This window comes from Peromyscus maniculatus, chromosome 19 (assembly GCF_049852395.1).
Source record: "Peromyscus maniculatus bairdii isolate BWxNUB_F1_BW_parent chromosome 19, HU_Pman_BW_mat_3.1, whole genome shotgun sequence".
Lineage (NCBI taxonomy): Eukaryota > Metazoa > Chordata > Mammalia > Rodentia > Cricetidae > Peromyscus > Peromyscus maniculatus.
Genome location: NC_134870.1, coordinates 45,956,107 through 45,975,974, shown reverse-complemented (window position 1 = coordinate 45,975,974; position 19,868 = coordinate 45,956,107). Strand labels below are relative to the sequence as shown.

Sequence of the window (19,868 nt, the reverse complement as noted above, 5' to 3'; positions counted from 1 at the left end):
GGCCTTATCTTTATTAGTATTAAAAGTTGAAGAGTTGGTTATTGTCTGGTGGAAAGAAACAAACTTCTGAAACGTATGTGAAAACCAAGACAGGAGGATATGCATTCCAATGAATATTTCGTAGTCTTATTGTAATGTATTCATTCATATGGTCATTCATTTATTCAACCTGCATTCACTGAACTGTGATGTCCCAGACTTGGTACATGCTTTTAAGATGTGTGTGTGTGGTGTGTGTGTGTGTGTGTGTGTGTGTGTGTGTGTGTGTGTGCATGCGTGCACTTGTGTGAGCCACAGAACAGGTGTATAGATGGAAGGACAACCTGTACAAATCAGTTCTCTCCTATTATGTGGGCCCTGGACATTGAATTCTGGCTTGACAACAGGCATCCTTCATCTTCTGGTTCCACGGTCAGGTTTATTTTGTGATTTGTTGTGCAAGCTATGTGCTGTACAATTCCTGGAGAGGCCATTCACGTATACATTATACAACCCTGACTTCAGCCAATTGGCTTTCCCATCATTCTGGCATTGGACTATGCTAGTTCCATAGAAAAATCTGTCCATTAGCCCCAGTAGTAAAGGAATGGGACACCTCTCATATTAGAGGTGATGTAGTTGCTTGGAGCCTTCAAAAGTTTTTTAAACATTTTTTAATAGAAAAAGGACTGTTAACAGATATGTTTTGAGTTCTAGAGACACATAAAGGTGAGTTCAAGGGCTTTTTTCCAAATATAGGACAAATCACATATCTTTGGTTGAGGACTGTCTTAGGGTTTCCATTGCTATGAAGAAACACCATGACGATGACACCTTTTACTAGGAAAACATTTCATTGGGACTGGCTTACGGCTTCAGAGGTTTAGTCTGTTATCATCACGGTGAGAAGCACCGTGGTGGCATGCAGGCAGACATGGTGCTGGGGAAGGAGCTGGAAGTTCTACATCTTGACCCACAGGCAGCAGGAAGAGACTGAGTCACTACACTAGGCCTGCCTTGAGCTTCTGAGATCTCAAAAGCTAACCTGCTAGTGATGTGGTTCCTCCAACAAAGCCACATCTACTCCAGCAAGACCACACCTCCTAATAGTGCCACTCCCTATGAGCCTATAGGGGCCATCATTTTCTTTCAAACCACCACAAGGACTGTAAAAGGCATTCCCCGCGCCCCGCCTTCCCACCCCCCACCCCCGGCCTTTTTTTTTTTTTTTTTTTTTTTTTGAGATAGGGCTTCTTTGTGTAGCCCTGGCTGTCCTGGAACTCACTCTGTAGACCTTGCTGACCTCTAACTCAGAGATCCTCCAGCCTCTGCCTCCCAAGTGCTAGGATTAAAGCAGTGCCCCACAACCGCCTGGAGGCATTGCTCTTTTTAACAAGAAAACAGTCTCACCATACACTGAGGTCTCTTGAACTATTATCTCATGATGTAGGATATTCAGTATATGTGTGAATATTCTTTCTTCACTCACACACAATTTAAGCTCAGGGGTGGCTTTTGGGAGGTATGGTGGGTGGATCTCAGTGTGTTATTCTATCTTGAATGAGGATGAGAAGGGGCTAGGAGATTAGTCAAGCACACTTGTGAGTTTTTTGAAGGCGTTTTAAGACAGAACTAACTAAGGGTTGATTACTCTGAATGTAATAGTACCACTGTTCCATAGACTAGCTGTCTACATGGATCAAACAGCAAAACGGAGAGAGTCAGTTAGCTCTGGCTACTTCCAGGCCACTGTGATGTGTGCTGCTGTTTCAGCTGCCCTCCATCCTGACGGACCAAAGCCTCCAAAACTCTCAGCCAAAAGACCATCATCCTCTCTGAAGCTGTTTTCTCCAGTATTTTGTCCAGTGCTGAAACTCTGACTTGAAACAGAGAATGGACTGTTCAGTCGGGAGACCTCGGTCGGGATCTCAGCTCCAGCACTTTGGTTCCCGTGAAATGTGAGCGACTCTCCAAGTCCCGCCTCCGTGCCCCCCCCAAACAATTATTTATTTGTTGCTGTGTTGGGCAGCAGCCCCAAATTGAGCAAGCTTAAGACAAAATCCATTTTATGGCTGAAAATGAGGAGGGCCAACAATTTAGAAGAGACTCCACACATGGTTCTTATTTATCTTGGGGTCAGACATTTAGGTCAGAGCCATACAATAACTTTGCTGAGGTTGCTCCAACTAAAACATCTCAGTATGTCTCTCTGGGCTCCTCATTTTCCTCCCCATGAGCAGCAGGACAGCTTAAATTCACTCACAGTATGATCTCAAGGTTATAATCACAAACAAAGGGGTGTAAGCCCGTGTATGAATACTTTAAGTTTGTACTTTCGTTAATGTCCCATTGACCAAGGCACCGGTGGTGGCCAAGACAAGATGTAAAAGACAAAGAAATTGTACCCCAATGAAAGAAAGGGATCATACTGGAGCAAGGGGAGTGTAAGGTGAAAAGTGACAAGGGAGAAACACTTTGCCCCTGACTAGACTGAGACCTGGGCCAAGGAAGAACACCCTGACCTTTACTTGACCCCCAGGACCAGGGCTTGAAATCTTACCAATCCCTGAGCTTGCCCAGATTGCAGGATCCCACCATCTCTGGGCACAGAATCCCACCCTTCCCGGAGGTCCCTGAGCACCAAATCCCACCAATCCCTAAGCTTGGCCCAGAATCAGGCCATAAAAATTCACCAACCCCAAGCCACCCTGGAAAGCTCCACCCCCTCCACCCCCCACCCCCAACCAACCCCCAAGAAACCCTATATAAACTCTGCACATTGTTCAGTTTGGTGCTGCTTCTCACCCTAGAGGCACCCACCCTCCTGGATTCTTCCTCCTTCCTAATAAATAAATACCTTGGGTGAAGTTTGCTGTGTGGTGTGACATTTTCACCAGAGTGGAGGCCAGCTGTAACAACTGTGGCCAGAACCAGAGCAGACCAGAGCTGTACCAGCTTCCCTGGGGAATCCCTCCCTTGCTGGAGCAGAGTTCTCACACTTACATTGAGGAAACCTTTCCCTAGAGCAGGGCTGAAAGCTGTCATGCTTACAAGGACTTTGTGGTATTCCTTGGCTCCCGACTGCCGGGATAGGTCGATCAAATGTAATAGACATGGCTATAAGGAAGAAAACAGAAAAGGGAAGGGTAATGGGAAAGATTAAAAACCCAAGGCAGTAGAACAAAGGTCATGGCTACTGAGCAGACAGGTGAGTGAAGAGACAAGGAGGGTCCGAGGCAACGCTCCATACCTGAGATTTAGTGATCTCATAAGCAGGAAGAGAAGCCGGCCTAGAGGTGCTTATTTGGGAGAGAAATGGGTCATCTTGTGGGGGTGTCTAGAAGTCTCTGACATCTCAGAGTCGTTCCTTTGTGGAAAAGAAACTGTGGTGGTTTGAATAAGAATGCTCCCCACAGGCTCATAGAGTTGAATGCTTAGTCACCAGGGAGTGGAACTCTTTGATAGGATTAGAAGGATTAGGAGGCATGGCCTTGTGGGAGGAAGTGTGTCACTGGGGGTGGGCTTTGAGGTTTTTTTTTTTTTTTTTTTTTTTGGTTTTTCGAGACAGGGTTTCTCTGTGTAGCTTTGCGCCTTTCCTGGGACTCACTTGGTAGTCCAGGCTGGCCTCGAACTCACAGAGATCCACCTGGCTTTGCCTCCCGAGTGCTGGGATTAAAGGCGTGCGCCACCACCGCCCGGCTGGGCTTTGAGTTTTTAGAAGCCCATGCTAGACGCCAGCCTCCCCCCCAATGCCAGTGGATCAGAACTCAGCTCTCAGCTACTGTTCGAGCCTCACGCTCCCCACTGCTATAATGGACCTAACCTCTGAAACTGTACAACTGTAAGCAAGTCCCTAATTAAATTCTTTTTCTTTCTTTCTTTCTTTCTTTCTTTCTTTCTTTCTTTCTTTCTTTCTTTCTTTCTTTCTTTCTTTCTTTCTTTCTTTTTTTAAGATAGGGTTTCTCTGCACAGCCCTGGCTGTCCTGGAATTCACTCTGTACCCCAGACTGGCCTCAAACTCACAGAGATCCACCTGCCTCTGCCTCCCAAATGCTGGGATGAAAGGTGTGCGCCACCAACACCCATCTTAAATGTTGTCTTTTATAAGAGTTCGTTGGTGTCTTCTTAGAGAGCAATAGAGCAGTGACTCAGAGAGTGGCCAAAGTGTCAGCATTGGAAGGAGTTTGGACAGCTGCAGCTAATGTCCAGATTCACATCATGAATGAGAGTGACATCTTACCAGGAAAATAATGTCTGATCGTGCAGATCTTTTTTATGAGAGCAGATTCCGATTTTGTGTCTTGGTTTGCTGGAAACGAGAATGGTTGAGACAAGTTCTTGCTAGGTGGCCAGGGCTGACCTTGAACTCAAGAACTTCTTGACTTTGGGGATGACTGGCACATGTCATCCGTATTTGCTTTTAACAGGTGTGAATGGCTCGTTTTCTTCTGTGTAAACTTAAGGGTCTTTGTTACCGTGACAACTGTTTATCACATCTGCCCACCTCTCTGGGCTTTTACCTGAATTTGGTTATCCCCCCCCCCCCCCTTTTATCTGATGGCTTTTGCCGCACTTGCAGTCTATGTGGTTTTCAGGTTCTGTTTATAAGTGATTGGGAGCTGCCCAGCACACAGCCTGGAACAATGCTCTCCTTCAAGGTCCTTACCAGCTCCACCAGCATCCATGCCGCTGTCCAGCCACCCTTGGACTGGGACTCTGATCCTACTTTTTCTCCCATCTCACTTCCTCATACCATCTTGCCTTCCTTCTATCTGGTCCTTCTGTCTGCCCTCTAGATAAGAGCCCAGCCAGTATTTTAAGAACACAAGTGAGATCCTATCACTTCCCTGTTAATACTTTCCAGAGGTTTCCCTCTTCACTTAGAGTGAAATCTAGACTCCTACACTGGAGCTGGAAGAGCCTGACTGACCCCATTCCTATCCACATCTCTAACAGCATAGTCCCTGCCCCCGCCTCCCGTATTTCCCTTGCTTCTGTCCTCTTTCTCTGCCTCCAGACACCAAGCCCATCCCTGCCTTGTGACCTTTGCATGGACTGCTCCCTCTACACAGAGAGCTTTGCCCTACATTTCAAATGTTGCCTTCTAAACCACTCCTGCTCTTCAATGGAATTTCCATGCTCCATCCTTAGAAAGGTGTCCTCTGGCTTCTATCGAATGCTGCCTTAACCAACCCTCTCTGTTCTTCTATTGTTTTGTTTTATTCTTGATTATTACCATTCTATAAAATTATCTGTTTCACTGGTTTTCTCATATTTATGATCTGTTTTCATCCTCTCAGTTTTAAGTACCACTAGACAGTATCAAACTTTGGTTCTCCACCTCGTCTCTAGCATCTAGAACTACAGCTAGTTTAATAAGCTCCTGATCAAATGCAGTTCAAAGCATTTAAAAAATCCCCCTGTTGCAAGGTTTCAGAATCTTTCACTCCGGGCATCTATAGCTTGATGCATAATGCCATCTTGTCCTCACAGTCCTTCAGGACTTAGCATAATTCTCCTCCTGGATTCGGGGACAGTTGGAGGACAGAGGTGCTTCCCAGTCGCTTCCTTTTCCTTGGTGTGGTCTAAGAGCAGATTTATAATTAATGTGGAACTTTCAGGAAGTCAAATCTCTTATGATTTTTCTCCCATAAACTGGTCCCAAAACAAATTTTAATTCTGTCCCCTTCCCAAATTGTCTGCAAGTACCATACATAATCTTTGTCCTTGTCCAATTTTCTCATTACTATCAATCTCATCCTAGTTTGTCTAAATCCACATTATATCAACAAAGACATCATCTTTCTAATGGTGTGTCAAATTTAATAATCACTCTCCTACCCCCTGGCTTTTGCAAAGTAGATAACAAAATATTGGCAAGAAGGTCTTAGTACTGGTGCCTGCTACTCAGAGACCTCTAAAAATCTCTCTGAAGGGCTAACCAGTCATACCTCAATTCAAATCACTTATTGTTTAGCTTTCATGGCTCACCCTTGCTTAACATGTCCTTGGCAAATTATCTTAGATCTTTCTGTAGTTAACATATCATATTTTTACAACATTAATTTTTCTTTCAACTTAACTAGTCCTATTTTTACAAAGGAAAACAGAGGCAGGGATGTAGTGTAGATGTAACCATCTTGTTAAATAAGAAACACAGAGCCAATGCAGAGATGAAAGCCCAAGAGGTCAGAATAATAGCTAAGCGCTAAAAACCTTACCCTTCACTGCCGCTCCTGTCCTTCCCTCCGCAAGAGACCTCTGTAGCATGAATCTTAAAAAGTTCTTATTAATAAAATCAAACCTGAACCAGGCATTGGGGCGAACACTGGAAGATCAGAGAACCAGAACAAGCCACAGCTAACCTCACCTGGCCAACTTCTCAGCTGGTCTTGTTTCCTCAGACTGGAAGCTTCTCTGTCTTCATCCCAATGGCTCTCAGCTAAACTGCTGCTTTTTTTTTAACCAGCTAAAAGCTTAACCAGGTCAAATGCTTCTAGTTTCTTGTCCCACACCTTATATACCTTTCTGCTTTCTACCACCACTCCCTCGGATTAAAGGCTCGCTTTCTGGGATTAAAGGCGAGTGTCACTATGCCTGTCCGTTTCCAATGTGGCCTTGAACTCACAGAGATCCAGAGGGATTTCTACCTCTGGAGTGCTAGGATTAAAGGTGTGAGTGCCACCATTTTCTAGACTTTGTATCTAGTGGCTGTTCTGTCTCTGACCCCAGATAAGTTTATTAGGGTGCACAATATTTTGGGGAACACAATACCACCACAGACCTCCTTCCTGTGTCTCTGTCTTTTTATAGATTTTCTGTTCTGCCTTCTCATTGGTTGTAAACCCAACCACATGACTTCCTTGTCACTGCCCATCTATACAGACCTACAGGTCTTCTATGTTTGGTTTTGAGATTAACGGCTGGAGGTATCCTTGAACACACAGAGATCTGTCTGTCATGTGATTGGGATTAAGGGTGTGTGCTACCACTGCCAGACTTCTGCTATGGCTTGCTATTAGCTCTGACCCCCAGGCAACTTTATTTATTAACATACAAATAAAATCACATTTCAGTACAAATAAAATATCATCATAATGTAGCTCACTGGGAAAGTGTATGCCTAGTACACCATCTCTGAATTTGTTCCCTACAAGTGAGGAGTAGCTTGTTCTCAACAAGAATGGCGGTTGAAGCCAAGGTTTTCAGTTCCCATTAAGTTCCCAGCTAGTGCTAATGCTGCTGGTCTTGGGACCACATTGGGAGACCCAACAACCTAACTTTATGTATATGTATGTATGTATGTATGTATGTATGTATGTATCATATATATTTGCTAGTGTGTGTGTGTGTGTGTGTGTGTGTGTGTGTGTGTGTGTGTGTGTTGCACAAATCCTAAATGGCCTTAGAATAAAACCCAGAGCCAGATTTCAGGGTGAAAGCTAAAAGATAAGAGAAAACAAGCCACAGCCACTTCTTACCTTGCCAACTCCTCAGCCAAAAAGAGAAGATCTTTTTTCTCCACAAATCCTCAGACTGAATGCCTCTGAGTCCTCAGCTAAAAAGGCCTCTAGTTCCTGTCTCCTCAAGCCTTATATGCCTTTCTCCACCCAGATATTTCACTTCCTATTTCAACCTTCTTAGTGCTGGAATAAATAGTGTGTGTTTCCCGAGTGCTAGAATTAAAGGTATGTGCCACCACTGCCGGACCTCCATGTTTAATCTAGTGGCTGGCTCTGTCCTCTGATCTTCAGGCAAATTTTATTAGAGTACAACAAAATATCACCACATATATGGATCTCTTTCTTTATCCCATGCTGTTCTGGAACTTGCTATGTAGACAACAGACTGGCCTCTAACTCAGAGAGATCCGCCTGCCTCTGCCTCCCGAGTGCTGGGATTAAAGGCGGGCACCACCACCGCCCGGCTATGTTTCTAAGTTTTTAAAAAGACTACAAAACTCTCCTTTGATTTTTTTTCAGAGACCTCTAAAACCTGTAGGCAGATTTTTTTTTTCCTGCCAGCCAGCTCCCAAGTAATCACACAGAGAATTCTTATTAATTATGAAAGCTCAGCCTATAGCTTAGGCTTATTTCTTACTAGCTTTTATAATTTAAATTAACCCATATTTTTATTAATGTACATTCGACCACGTGGCTTTAACCTCTTTGTGTTTTACCTAACTTTTACCATTTTGTATGTCCAACTTGTTCTATGTCTGTCTGGCTTCTCCTTTCTTCTTCCCAGCATCCTCTCTGCCCTGAAAAATCCTGCCTAGCTATTGGCCATTCAACTTTGTATTAAACCAATCGTAGGGATACTATGGTGATATTTTATTTGTACTGAAATGTGATTTTATTTGTATGTTAATAAATAGAGTTGCCTGGGGGTCAGAGCTAATAACAAGTCATAGCAGAAGCTGGGCAGTGGTGGCGCACACCTTTAATCCCAATCACGTGACAGGCAGATCCCTGTGTGTTCAAGGATATAGCCAGCATGGAGACACACACCTTTAATCTCAATACCAACCATAGAAGTCCTGGAGGTCTGTATAGACGGGTAGGGACAAGGAGGTCATGTGGTTGGGTTTACAACCAATGAGAAGGCAGAACAGAAAATCTATAAAAAGACAGATACACAGGAAGTAGGTCCCTTTCAGAGGGGAAGGACAACAGCAGCAGTGAAGGGTAAGAAAGTTTTTTTTAGTATCAGTTCTTAGCTACTGCTCTGACCTCTTACACTTTTAACTCTACATTTGGCTCTGTGTTTCTTATTTAATAAGACTGTTACATCTACAGGATACATATTCACAGTGTACAAAAAGATTATTCCACAACAAAAACTGATCTCTGGAAATTTCCTCCTTCATGGTCCAACTTCCTCAGCGTAATTTCTACTGTCCCCTTTTCCATTTTTCTGGGGTTCATCCTGACACTACTCAATCATCTCTTAGTGAATGCCTCCATGGTCCTCTGGTTGTCAAGTTTCAAGGTCCCTTTCTTCTCTGGCTTACTCTCATCCAGTTCCTTTTAGCCTATTAAATATTTTTCTCATTAATGCTTTTAAATTTTTTAATTAAACAAATTAATTTTTTCCTTTTAAATGCTTTTCTCCTTTCATCAGTTTGCAAAATGCCATGATGTGCTATAGAAATTGGAGCAGGGGGGTCTAGAAAACATGAAGTAGGAAGCATTTTGAAATGACCCTGGGCTGTAGTCATAACCAGTGTTTCCGAAGTCACACGGTACTCTGTGCCTCCTTTTCACGGCTCTGTGTATCTTCTTTACCGCACTGGACTATCCTTTCCCTTTAACACAACTCTCCCAGTCATTTTTTTTCCTATCATGCCTTCTTATTTTTCATGTCCGACTTTAAATAGCCGCTTGTCAGAAAGGCCTTCACTGGCCTCTCCGAGTAAGACACTTCATTGCCAACAACTTACTCAAGTTATTTGTGCTAGGTATTGTCTAATCAGGCCCATAAACCCAACACTCAAGAGGATTAAGAGTTGGAAGCCAGCCTGAGCTAAATATTGGAAGGTGACTGGCCTTGGACTATGCAGTGAGTATCTTAAAAACAAATAAAGATGGCAAGTGTAAGTGCCATGCTGGTTCTGTGCCATGCTTTCTCCTCAGCTAAAATGTAAGTGCCCTGAGGTTTGTTCGGCTGATTCAGCTTTACATCTCCAGTGCCCACCAAGGTGCCTAACCCACGGTTGGTGGGAAATATATAAAAAAAATATATATGTAAAAAATTGATATATAAAATATAAAATAAAAAAATGCATAGGTCAGTGAGGGAGTGAGTAAATGTGTGAGTGAGTACTAAGATTCTGTGATTCTGTGTGTTTGTTTCATTGAAGCAAAATGTTCATAACAAAATAATTTGAAAAGAAAGAGTTCTTGTGTGTTTAGTGTATTCCAATGGTTTGCTACCACCATGCCAGATCTGAAAACATTCCATCATTCCCAGGGAAAACCCTACACCTGCAAAACAGTTATCCCCAACACCCTCCTTTCCCAGCCACCAACCACTGCCACTGCATGTTCAGTATCTCTAGATTTAACTATTCTGCATACTTCATACAAATGGAATCATTTAGCACATGACCCTTTATGTCTGACTTCTTTCATTTAGTATAATAGTGTCAAGGTTCATCTACATTATAGCGTCCATGAGTACTTCGCTCCTTCTTACAGCTGAATAATATTTCATTATACGTGCATACTATAATTTGTTTAACCGTTCATTTGATGGACATTTGGACTGGCTCCACTTTCAGCTGTTGAGAATAATGATCCTGGAACGTCATGCACACTTCTTGCTAATAGGTCACAAGCTCCACTTTGGAATCTGGGGTTCAAGCAATGCTTTCCAGAGTGTTAAGTCCCTTCAACTCTCCGTCTTTCTGATTTTCTGGCCTGTCTCCTCTGCTCCAGAAGTGCTCAGAGTGGTTGAGAGTAACATCACAGAAGGCTCTGCCTAATCAGCATAACAAATCAAGTTATTTACTCTGTGGATTTGGAGAACGGATCCTAAACCTACCAGGGTTGGAGCTAGAACTAACCCTGGGCGGGCGAAGAGGAAAGGGGAATGGTAGCTAAGATTATGACTTTTTAAGAATATGCCTGTTAGGAGATAACCAGGTTACCCATCCAGCAATGAGCCCTGATTCTCCATGAACTGTTAGGAGGAGCCAGTGTGCTCTGAATTAAACACTTGCTGGCCCTCAGTGGTATGTTCAATGCCATCCTCAGTGGCAGAAACTTTTAATCTGCAATTAGATATATATTAAGCCATTAAAATATCATTGCATTTTAATGACTTGAATCTATGAAAATATGTAAATTAGTAATGGCTTATTAAACTTTACAGTTTTGGGTTATTGTTAAAAAAAAAGATCTCCACATAGAAAATGTTAGGGAGGGGGGAGGGGAAGCCTTTTGTGTGTTTTATTACATCATTCTTCAGCGAGGCTGACAAGAATGAAAATATTCATGCGATTAATAATTTAAAAAAATAAGCGTATTAGTTATTAGGAGCGGAAAGGACTCCGGTGAAGCCTGGGTGCTGACGTTGTTTAGGTCTGAGCACTTTATCTGCATTTTCTTGCTCTATCTATGTTCTGGAAAGCTCCACTCAATTTAGAACATAAATTTCAAAATGGTTTCCTCCCTGGAACTGTTGGAAAGCCTGTAGTTATGTGGTTACTTAAATATTATTTCCATAGCTACGCTGGCTTCCAGCCCCAGCTGAAATGCATATCAACAAGCTCCCTGTGAAAATGGGAAGGGAGGGGCGGGAGAGGAGACAGAGGACACTGACTTTCCTTGGGAGGAGGAGGAGGAGGAGGTATAATGTCTTTATAAAGTAATAATTAAAAGAAAAACAATTACTGGAGCCTTATCTGGACCACGCAGCTGCGCTTCCTCCTCTGGCGTTAGCCGTGTTTCTAAGGTTATGACAAACCATGAAAATTGCATCTTTAGAGGAGTTTTATTCCTTTTCCTATGATTTGATTGAAACAGACAGCTACATTTTGTGTATATATAATTAGGCAGTAAAATGGGCTTTGAAGGCAGGTTCCGCTTAGTATGTGAGTCACACACTCACCAGCCTTTCATTCAGCAGCCAAAGACTGATCTTTTTAATGCCTCAACTCGCTCAACGTGTTTTCTGAATGCTACATCTTGCACACAGGGAGTTGGGGGAAGGAAGGGAAAGGAGAAAAAAAAAAAAACAACCCAGCTTTCAGCCCACATTTCTTTCTTTCTGTTTTTCATCTTCTTTGCAAAGGGAAAAAAAAAAACCCAAAAAGGCAATCTAGGAAGTCTTTGGTGATTTAACCTTAGGAGAAACCGATTTTATCATCTTTTTTTCCAGACTGTCGTCAGGGGCACCGCAGAACGCTACGCCAGCTCCCGGCGTGTCTAATCCCGCTCATAAAAGGCCATTGTGGCGGTAAACTGAGACCAGTGGTCTTTTCTTTCCTTGCCTCTCAGCTCTCAAGAGTAATGGCGCTGGGTCCCCTCATGGTGCTTTTTCCTTCAGAGGGATAGTTTCTCCCTTTAACTAGGGCGGGGAGGTGTGGGGGGGTGGGTGGAATGGGGGGGATACTGGAGACACAATGCCGTTTTTCAAAACTGCCCCCATATGTGGCACTAAGTGACTCCCCCCACCCCCACCCCCATCTTAAATTAGGAAGAGCCTTAACATGGGGCGGTTGTTTGAGATATAGTCTGGTTTTTATTTGTTGTTGTTTTTTTTTTTCTTCTTTTTTTTATAATGAGAGATTCTGCTCTGAGATTACATGAGTACAGTGAAAACAGGCCTGGATGCAACCCCGCCCCCACCCCACCCTCGCCTCCCGCCATAGAAATTAAGCCTATCAGTCGAGCATCACTATGTCGCCTTGTCTGATTAAAAAGTCATTGCTGGCTAATCTCTGTGCTTTAGTTCGCTGTAAAACACTTGTCATCTCCGATCCCTTTCTGACAAGCCCCCAAATGCAGAGGAATCATATCAAGCTGCTTGGTTGATTTATATAAGCAAGTGATAACCTGGCGTTTGTCGAGAACGTCTTTCTTCAGAAGACCTGAAAGGACCTTAGGTGCACTATCACATTAACAGGGCCCAGCTCCAACACAAAGGCACAGAGCCAACCACCATAGTCCTGCCAATCTAAACTTCTCTGGTGATTAGCATCCTGGTAACCAGGAGAGATACCTAGGGTTTCATTTTTGATGTGAATTCAATGTCCATACAAGAATTTCAATTTTCAACTCGGGCCTATCCCTGGGTAAACCACTCAGTATTCAATTTACTTCCTGGGATGTTCCCCTGGGGAGTCTGCTCCCCAAGATGAAGGGCTTTACATGACAGGCAGGTGTATATATTTCCTCAATTGGCCTAATCTAATAAAGCTGGACATGATTTATATGTGCAAAATGTTGCCATGTTAAATAATTCAGAGTGAGACTGCCATTTCTTCTTGCTCTGCAAATAGATGTCAATCTGCATTTGATGGAGTCAGAATCCCACAGGGATTCTGGACCAACTCAAAGAAACTGCATTGCTTGCCCTGGTTCCAAGGAGGAGCACCGGGGACCGCCCTCTAATGGAAGCCTATGGATTTTGGTCCAAGCCAAGTGTGCTTTTCAATGTACTCCATCTTCCCTGGTACTGTTTTGTTGTTGTTGTTGTTGTTCGAGGAATAGCTTCCATACAGCGTGTGACAACCACCCAGATCTCTATGTAACTCTGATAGCAGGACGTCCTTGTCAGAAGCAAGGTGGATCTGTGGTCAAGACCCCTCAGTGAGGTAATCACTTCTCCTTCCTATATAGATAGGCAGTCCCTCGTCTCTCTGCTCCCAATCCCTATTCTTTACCCCCAAACTGTACATTTTTAACATTTTTCCCCACAAAACATTATCTTTTAAGTTTTATTATTATTATTATTTATTATTTTCTTTGAAGCAGGTTCTTGTGATGCGTCTCTGGCTGTCCTCAGACTCAGTGTCTGCCCGTCTCAGCTTCCTGGGTGCTGGCGTTACAGGCATGCACCCTACGCAGTAAATGGCCACAGCAGCAACCTGAACCAAAATCTGTATTAACCGCAATGATGCAATAGACCTTGTTTACAGAAACAAGGTCTGCACACTTCATAGCAGCCCGTGTGTGTATGCACTTCAGCAAAGGCTTGGATTGATATGTAGATGGATGGCAGTCAGCATTTCCCAAACATTATATTGCATCTTCATTAGACTAGAAATCCCATAAAAATAGAGACTTTGGAATTTCTGGTATCTATTTATTTATTGTATAGTATTATACCATAGTTATCAATGTTATTGATTGGCGATGGAAACATTATGGAAACGATAGAGCCAAGATTGGATGTTTCCTGGTAGTAACTTCAGGACACCATTCTGGATTTTCAACTTGGCCTAATTTTTTTCCCTTTTTTAAAAAATATTTATTTATTAATTAATTTATTTTACATCCTGACTGCAGTTTCCCCTCCCTCTTTGCCTCCCATTTCCCTCCCCCACTCTTTGCACCCCGCCCGCCCGCCCCCTCTAATCCACTCCTCCTCTGTTTCTGTTTCTGTTCAGAAAGGGGCAGGCCTCCCATGGGTATCAGCAAAGCATGGTGGATCAAGTTGCCCTAGGATTAAGCACCTCGCCTTGTATTTAGGCAGGGCGAGGAGATGCAGTATGAGGAACTTGGCCTAATTTGGTGGCTGGATGTGTCCTGTGCTTTTATTGAGTGAATTCAGCAGACCACAGCAGTCAGCTACTTCATCAGTCTTTAACAGCTGGTTGGGATCCAGGCTTTGAGTTCCTCAGAAAGGAGATGCTGCAAAATGCCAACAATGGAGCGGAATCCGTGCAGGGAACCTTACGTGGACTCCCTCAGGCACACAGCGCCCAAGTGTGCTTTCTCCGGGGTTGGCCCTAACGAAGCAGGCAATTATTGATTAATATTCCCTCTAATTAAAGCATACTTTTGAAGTTTGTTTTAAACCCAGTTCTTTGTTTGTTTGTTTTCGTTTTGATTTTTCTGAGACAAGATTTCTCTGTGGACCAGCCCTGGCTGGCCTGGAACTGGCTCTGGAGACCAGACTGGCCTCGATCGAACTCAGAGATCTGCCTGCCTCTGCCTCCTGAGTGCTGGATTAAAGGCGTGCGCCACCACCGCCAGGCGTTAAGCCCAATTCTTGTTGGTTATTTGGTATCTTTATACACATATACTCAGCTCTAGAGAAAAATGAAGTTAAAATATTTGCAAGACAATGGATGGGCTTAGAATGGATAATAACAAGCGAGGTTACACAGTGTCAAAAGAAAAAAAAAGTTTTTATTTTTATTTTTATTTTTGGAGCTGAGGATGGAACCCTGGGCCTTGGGCTTGTCTACCATTGAGATAAATCCCCAACCCCAAACAAAAGCATCTTAAATGCACGTTTTCTCTCATATGGAGAATCTAGGCAATAATAACCTGTGTCTATGTAAATAAATGCACACTTAGTACAGTATAACCTGAAAAAAAGAAAACAAGAAAAGCTAAGTATCAGAGGACAGGGAAGGACTGAATGTAGGTAATAGACACCAGTTATAAAGGAGAGCATGGAGCTAAACTTTTTTTCTAGTTTCAATTCTGTCACTGGAGCTTTTGGCTTTGGTAGTGCGTAGGTGCATGAAATGTATCCTACACTGCATGTGAAGATTTCAGTAGGAAGATCTGCAGCTTCGGTGCCAAATGCCCATTCTAACTGTGCAGATGTTCATTAAGTTGTATAGACTTTGGGTCTGGTTGATGTCCGTGAGTGATGTTTTGATTTATTTGCAGGGTATTTTTTTTTTATAATAACATTTTGTTGTTATTTTGTTCTTTGAGACAGGGTTTCTCTGTGTAGTCCTGGTTGTACTGGAACTCACTCTGTAGCCCAGGCTGACCTTCAACTTAGAGATCCGCCTGCCTCTGCCTCCTGAGGGCTGAGATCAAAGGCGTGCGCCACCACTAAGTGACTATAATAAAGTTTTTTTAAATTAAAAAAAATAGTAAACCAAGTTCTGATGAGTATTCTGTATTATAAGAAGATCCTCATACATATTTCAAAGAAAGGGAAGTGGATAAAGAGATCAATTCCTTCTGCCTCCCATGTGTCAGCCTTTCTTATTTTTTTTCATAGCATGTTTACTGCCATCTGAAATCACCATATTCGGTTAGCTGTTTAGTTATTGTATTTCAGCTTCATTAGAATCTAAGTCCCATCAAAATAGAGATGGTGGTATCTCTGGCATCTAGAATGGAGCCTGCCATACCATGGGCACTCAATAAATACTTATTGAAAGAATAAATATTTAACTGCTATTCAAATTACTTGATTATTGTTTTGTATAAACATTAACCTTCCAGAACTAATTGTTTGACAAGATCCAATCACCACTACCTTTTTTTTAACATCTACAGTGAAAAGGAAACATAATATTGAAATAACCTCAAACCAACAGGAGATGTTAACTATCAGCTAACTTATGACTTAAAGACAATTTTAGATGTAGGTTCTGGGTAACTTACTTTATTCAAACTCATTGACAGTTTGTGGGAGCCCCACACTGCATACCTACCAATGAGTCTTGGCTCTTCAGCTGTTGATGTTAGAACTAGCTATCTTCGAATTCTTTCTCCCTCCCTCAGTGATGGGATTTGAACTTCTGCAAATCAAGTTCCTGCTCTCCCAAAATGCCCTGGTTTGCTTCTTCACTAAAAGAATCATTATTTCTACTAATTTTTTTTTTTGAAATTTTAAGCTGAGAATTATGTGAGATACTAGTATCATGACTAGTAGATAGCATTCAGTAAGAACTACTCTTACTGGAAACATTATTATTTCTGTTATTTCCCAACCCATTTTAGCTAGCCAGACTGAACTTCTGAAATCTATTCATTGTGCCTACTTTTCTATGACTCAAGGTCTCCCTTCAGCCAGCTTGGATGGCTTTCTTTTATGAAGTTGGCTCGGTTGCTATCTGGTCTATTATTGGAATGACTCACTCAGCCATGGCCGTGGCTGAGCTTCATTTCTTGTCCACACCAGCATTGTGCATCTTGTCTAGTCCCGGAATCAGATTCTAAATCTAACTCCCACCCTCCTTCAGTCCCTTGTTTCAGTCTTGAAAACTGGTTCCAAAGAAAAATTATGAGTTGCCGAAATATCAGAATAATCTTGTCAATGTCTTTGATGTGTAGCTGTGGACAAACTACACGCTAACCTAATTTCCATGTTTTCTTCTTTCAAGTGAGAAGAGTTGGTTTCGGATCTCCTCTAAGTGTTGTGAGTGTCGCTTAGTGCTGAAGGTGTTCACCTTTCAGCATGGAAGAAGAGCAGGAGGAGAAAATGGACCGGGAGGAATAGTGAATAAATCAGAGTGCTCTTTAAAGTTATTTCCAATAAAAAAAGTTTGATTCTAATAATGCAAGTAAATGTTTGACTTCCATACCTTTCCAGGTTCCATAGTCAAAGAATTTCTACTGTAGAAATTTCTCCATTTTCTCCATTGTTAGATGATCTAACCAAGGTTTTAAACGTGCTGTTCTGTATCTCGGCATCTCTTCTAGCTGACAATTTCTAAGTTTGGCATATGTATACACACATATCCATAACAATCGAACTCCTTTATCAATTCATACCAGAAGTACGATTTCAGTTTTCAGTGTTAGTCCACAGCAGTCAAGATGGAATGCCATCAGATTAGAGGTTTGATCGCTCCACTAGACAACATTTAAAGAAAAAAACAAACAGTGATGCATTGTCTCTGTGGGTAGATTTGTTAGGACTCAGAAAAACATCCCTAAGTGAAGGACCCAGAGGCAAAGTCTCTGTGAGCCCCTCCTGTCTTCAGGTTCTAACCTCCACTCTTTCCCAAAGGCACCTCACAGAAACGAGAACCTTCTCCTCAAACCAGCCATAAAACCTGAAAACATGGCTCTAACCTCCAACTTCCCATAAGTGCTGGTCATAAAGAAATTCTTCAACCACCCTTGTGTGACGGTAAGTGATAAGACCTCATTCCAGAAAAGAGCTTGCTCCACACCAATGAGGAAGAAATTCTACCAAAAGGAGTCCAAGAAAAATCTGAACAGACAGGCCTTTCTGGTTGGTCCACTCGGCCTGTTACCAGTGGATGAGTCCTTTTCATCTGACCATATTTCTGCACAACTGACCCAGCTTCACGAAACCTAAACGTGACATAAACATCTTCCCTTGAGTCTTCCTCCTGAAGGCTTCTATGCCGCATAGAGCTATGAGTGACAAAATCTGGTGTGCTTTTCTTGTTAGCTTGAACTTGGCTACGGAGGTGTCAGCTGTAATTCTCCTGAGGGGCAGGAGAGACATTGTCCCTCCCCACCTCTAGAGCTTTAAGACTTAGAGTACATTTAGACACACTGACTCCTATGACCCTCACAACAAACTAATGAGGTAAGTAGGACAAGCTTATTGTCCCAGTTTATACAGGAAAAACTAGGGCACAGCAGAAAACTGAAGTGCCTTGCCCTAGGCACTACGGTTGATTAGTAACAAGTAGGACAGAAACCCGGGACTCTAACTCTCAGTCCAGGGTGATTTCTATGTTGTCTGCCCCCATTCTTAGCAGCTGACTCACACTCATGAAATGCCCATCACCAAATCTTCACAGTGGTAAGAGATCTCTCCTACCCCTGGCTACATGACTTCCATGAAACAGAACTGGTCTTTGAATCAGTTACATTAAACACACACACACACACACACACACACACACACACACACACACACACACACACACGCTTCCATACAGATGAAAAGCTAGTGGAGGTGCACAGATGTGGCTGACAGTTGAAAATGTCACCTTGTACTGAAGATAAAGACCTTGGCTATGCTCTGCTTTTGTGTGTACTCACCTCCTCCAGTATCCTCTGGTGCAGAAAATGATGTAAAAATCAGCTTTAAGCAATACCAAGCACCAGGATTTAGTGAAGAAGCAGATAGTATTGCTGTTTGGGGGAAATGGTGAAAAATGATCACCATCTGAACTGTGGAGTTCTAGCTGTGACCTTGAATGAACCATGAGGTCAGATGTTCACTCTTGCTGACTAAAACATACCTTCCCAATTTTATTGCCGTTCCAATGTGAGGAGTCGCTATTAATCTCTTTCAACAAAAGCCTGGAGGTTTGAAAGGTTTCATCACCTTTTCAATCTTATATCATTGCTCTCTTTCATGCTCATGTGTTACAGCAGTTTTACTTCGTGTCTTTTGAGTTGTAAATCTGCAAAATCTGGGCCAAGTCTGTAACTCCGTGGTAGAGCGCTTAACCTAGAATGCATTCAGAAAGTTAGAGAACCAACTAAATAAGCAATAAGTAAACTAAGTGTATACTAAATAGTAAAATCAAATTTTATTTATATATTGCTCAAGTCTTTGACATGTCTAGCCGCAGCTGAATTCTTCTGAAAGAAACATAGATGATGTAGAAAGTAACGTTTGTGAACTTGAAGTCATGAAAGACACATACATCCAAGAATGTACTGGTGCCCAGTTATAGTGGTGTACACCTGTAATCCTAGGATTCTGGGTGATACAGGAGGATTGTAGATGCAGGACAAGCATAAAAAACAAACAAGCAAAGTCAAATAAACAAACAAGTACACACAAAAACATACTTGGGTGTTAAATGTTAATAGCTCCCCCAATTCACATAGTCCCCAGGTTAGCTATGTCTGGAGAGGGGGCCCTAAGGAAGGAAACAGGTTAAATAAGTTCATAAGGCTGGAACTTGATCCTATAAGAACAGTATCCTATATGAAGAGATGCCGGGGACCTTCTCTCCCTGTTCTTTTCTTTCCCTTCTCCACTTGCAGACTCAGCAAAAGGACCTCATTAGAATGGAGCCACATGGACTAGGAAGATGGCTCCATGGTTAAGAGCACTGACTGTTCTTCCAGAGGACCTGGGTTTGGTTCTCAGTATCCACGGGATGTTTCACAATAGGCTGTGAGTCAGTTCCAGGGGATCTGACACTGTCTTCTGAGCTCCATATGAACCAGGTATCCACAAGGTGCACTTACATGTAGGCAAACACTCAAAGATATAAAAACAAATTTTAAAAGTTGCTAAGAAAGAAAGAAAGAAAGAAAGAAAGAAAGAAAGAAAGAAAGAAAGGAAGGAAGGAAGGAAGGAAGGAAGGAAGGAAGGAAGGAAGGAAGGAAGGAAGGAGAGAAGAGAAGAGAAGAGAAGAGAAGAGAAGAGAAGAGAAGAGAAGAGAAGAGAAGAGAAGAGAAGAGAAGAGAAGAGAAGAGAAGAGAAGAGAAGAGAAATGAGCCAGAGACCTTGACCTGGGA

At 42.6% G+C, this 19,868-nt stretch overlaps 1 long non-coding RNA gene across 3 annotated transcripts in view; it reads right to left on the bottom strand.

The window, feature by feature from the left end:
* Positions 1-19,868, bottom strand: part of LOC107402644 (uncharacterized) — a 135,441-nt gene that overhangs the window by 99,355 nt on the left and 16,218 nt on the right. For 2 of the 3 annotated variants that reach the window (XR_013046096.1, XR_013046098.1), the window contains one exon: positions 18,632-18,843. This is a non-coding gene — a long non-coding RNA (uncharacterized LOC107402644). Of the gene's footprint in view, positions 1-14,476; positions 17,259-18,631; positions 18,844-19,868 lie in introns of those variants that run through there. The other variant, XR_013046097.1, reaches the window with a different exon arrangement.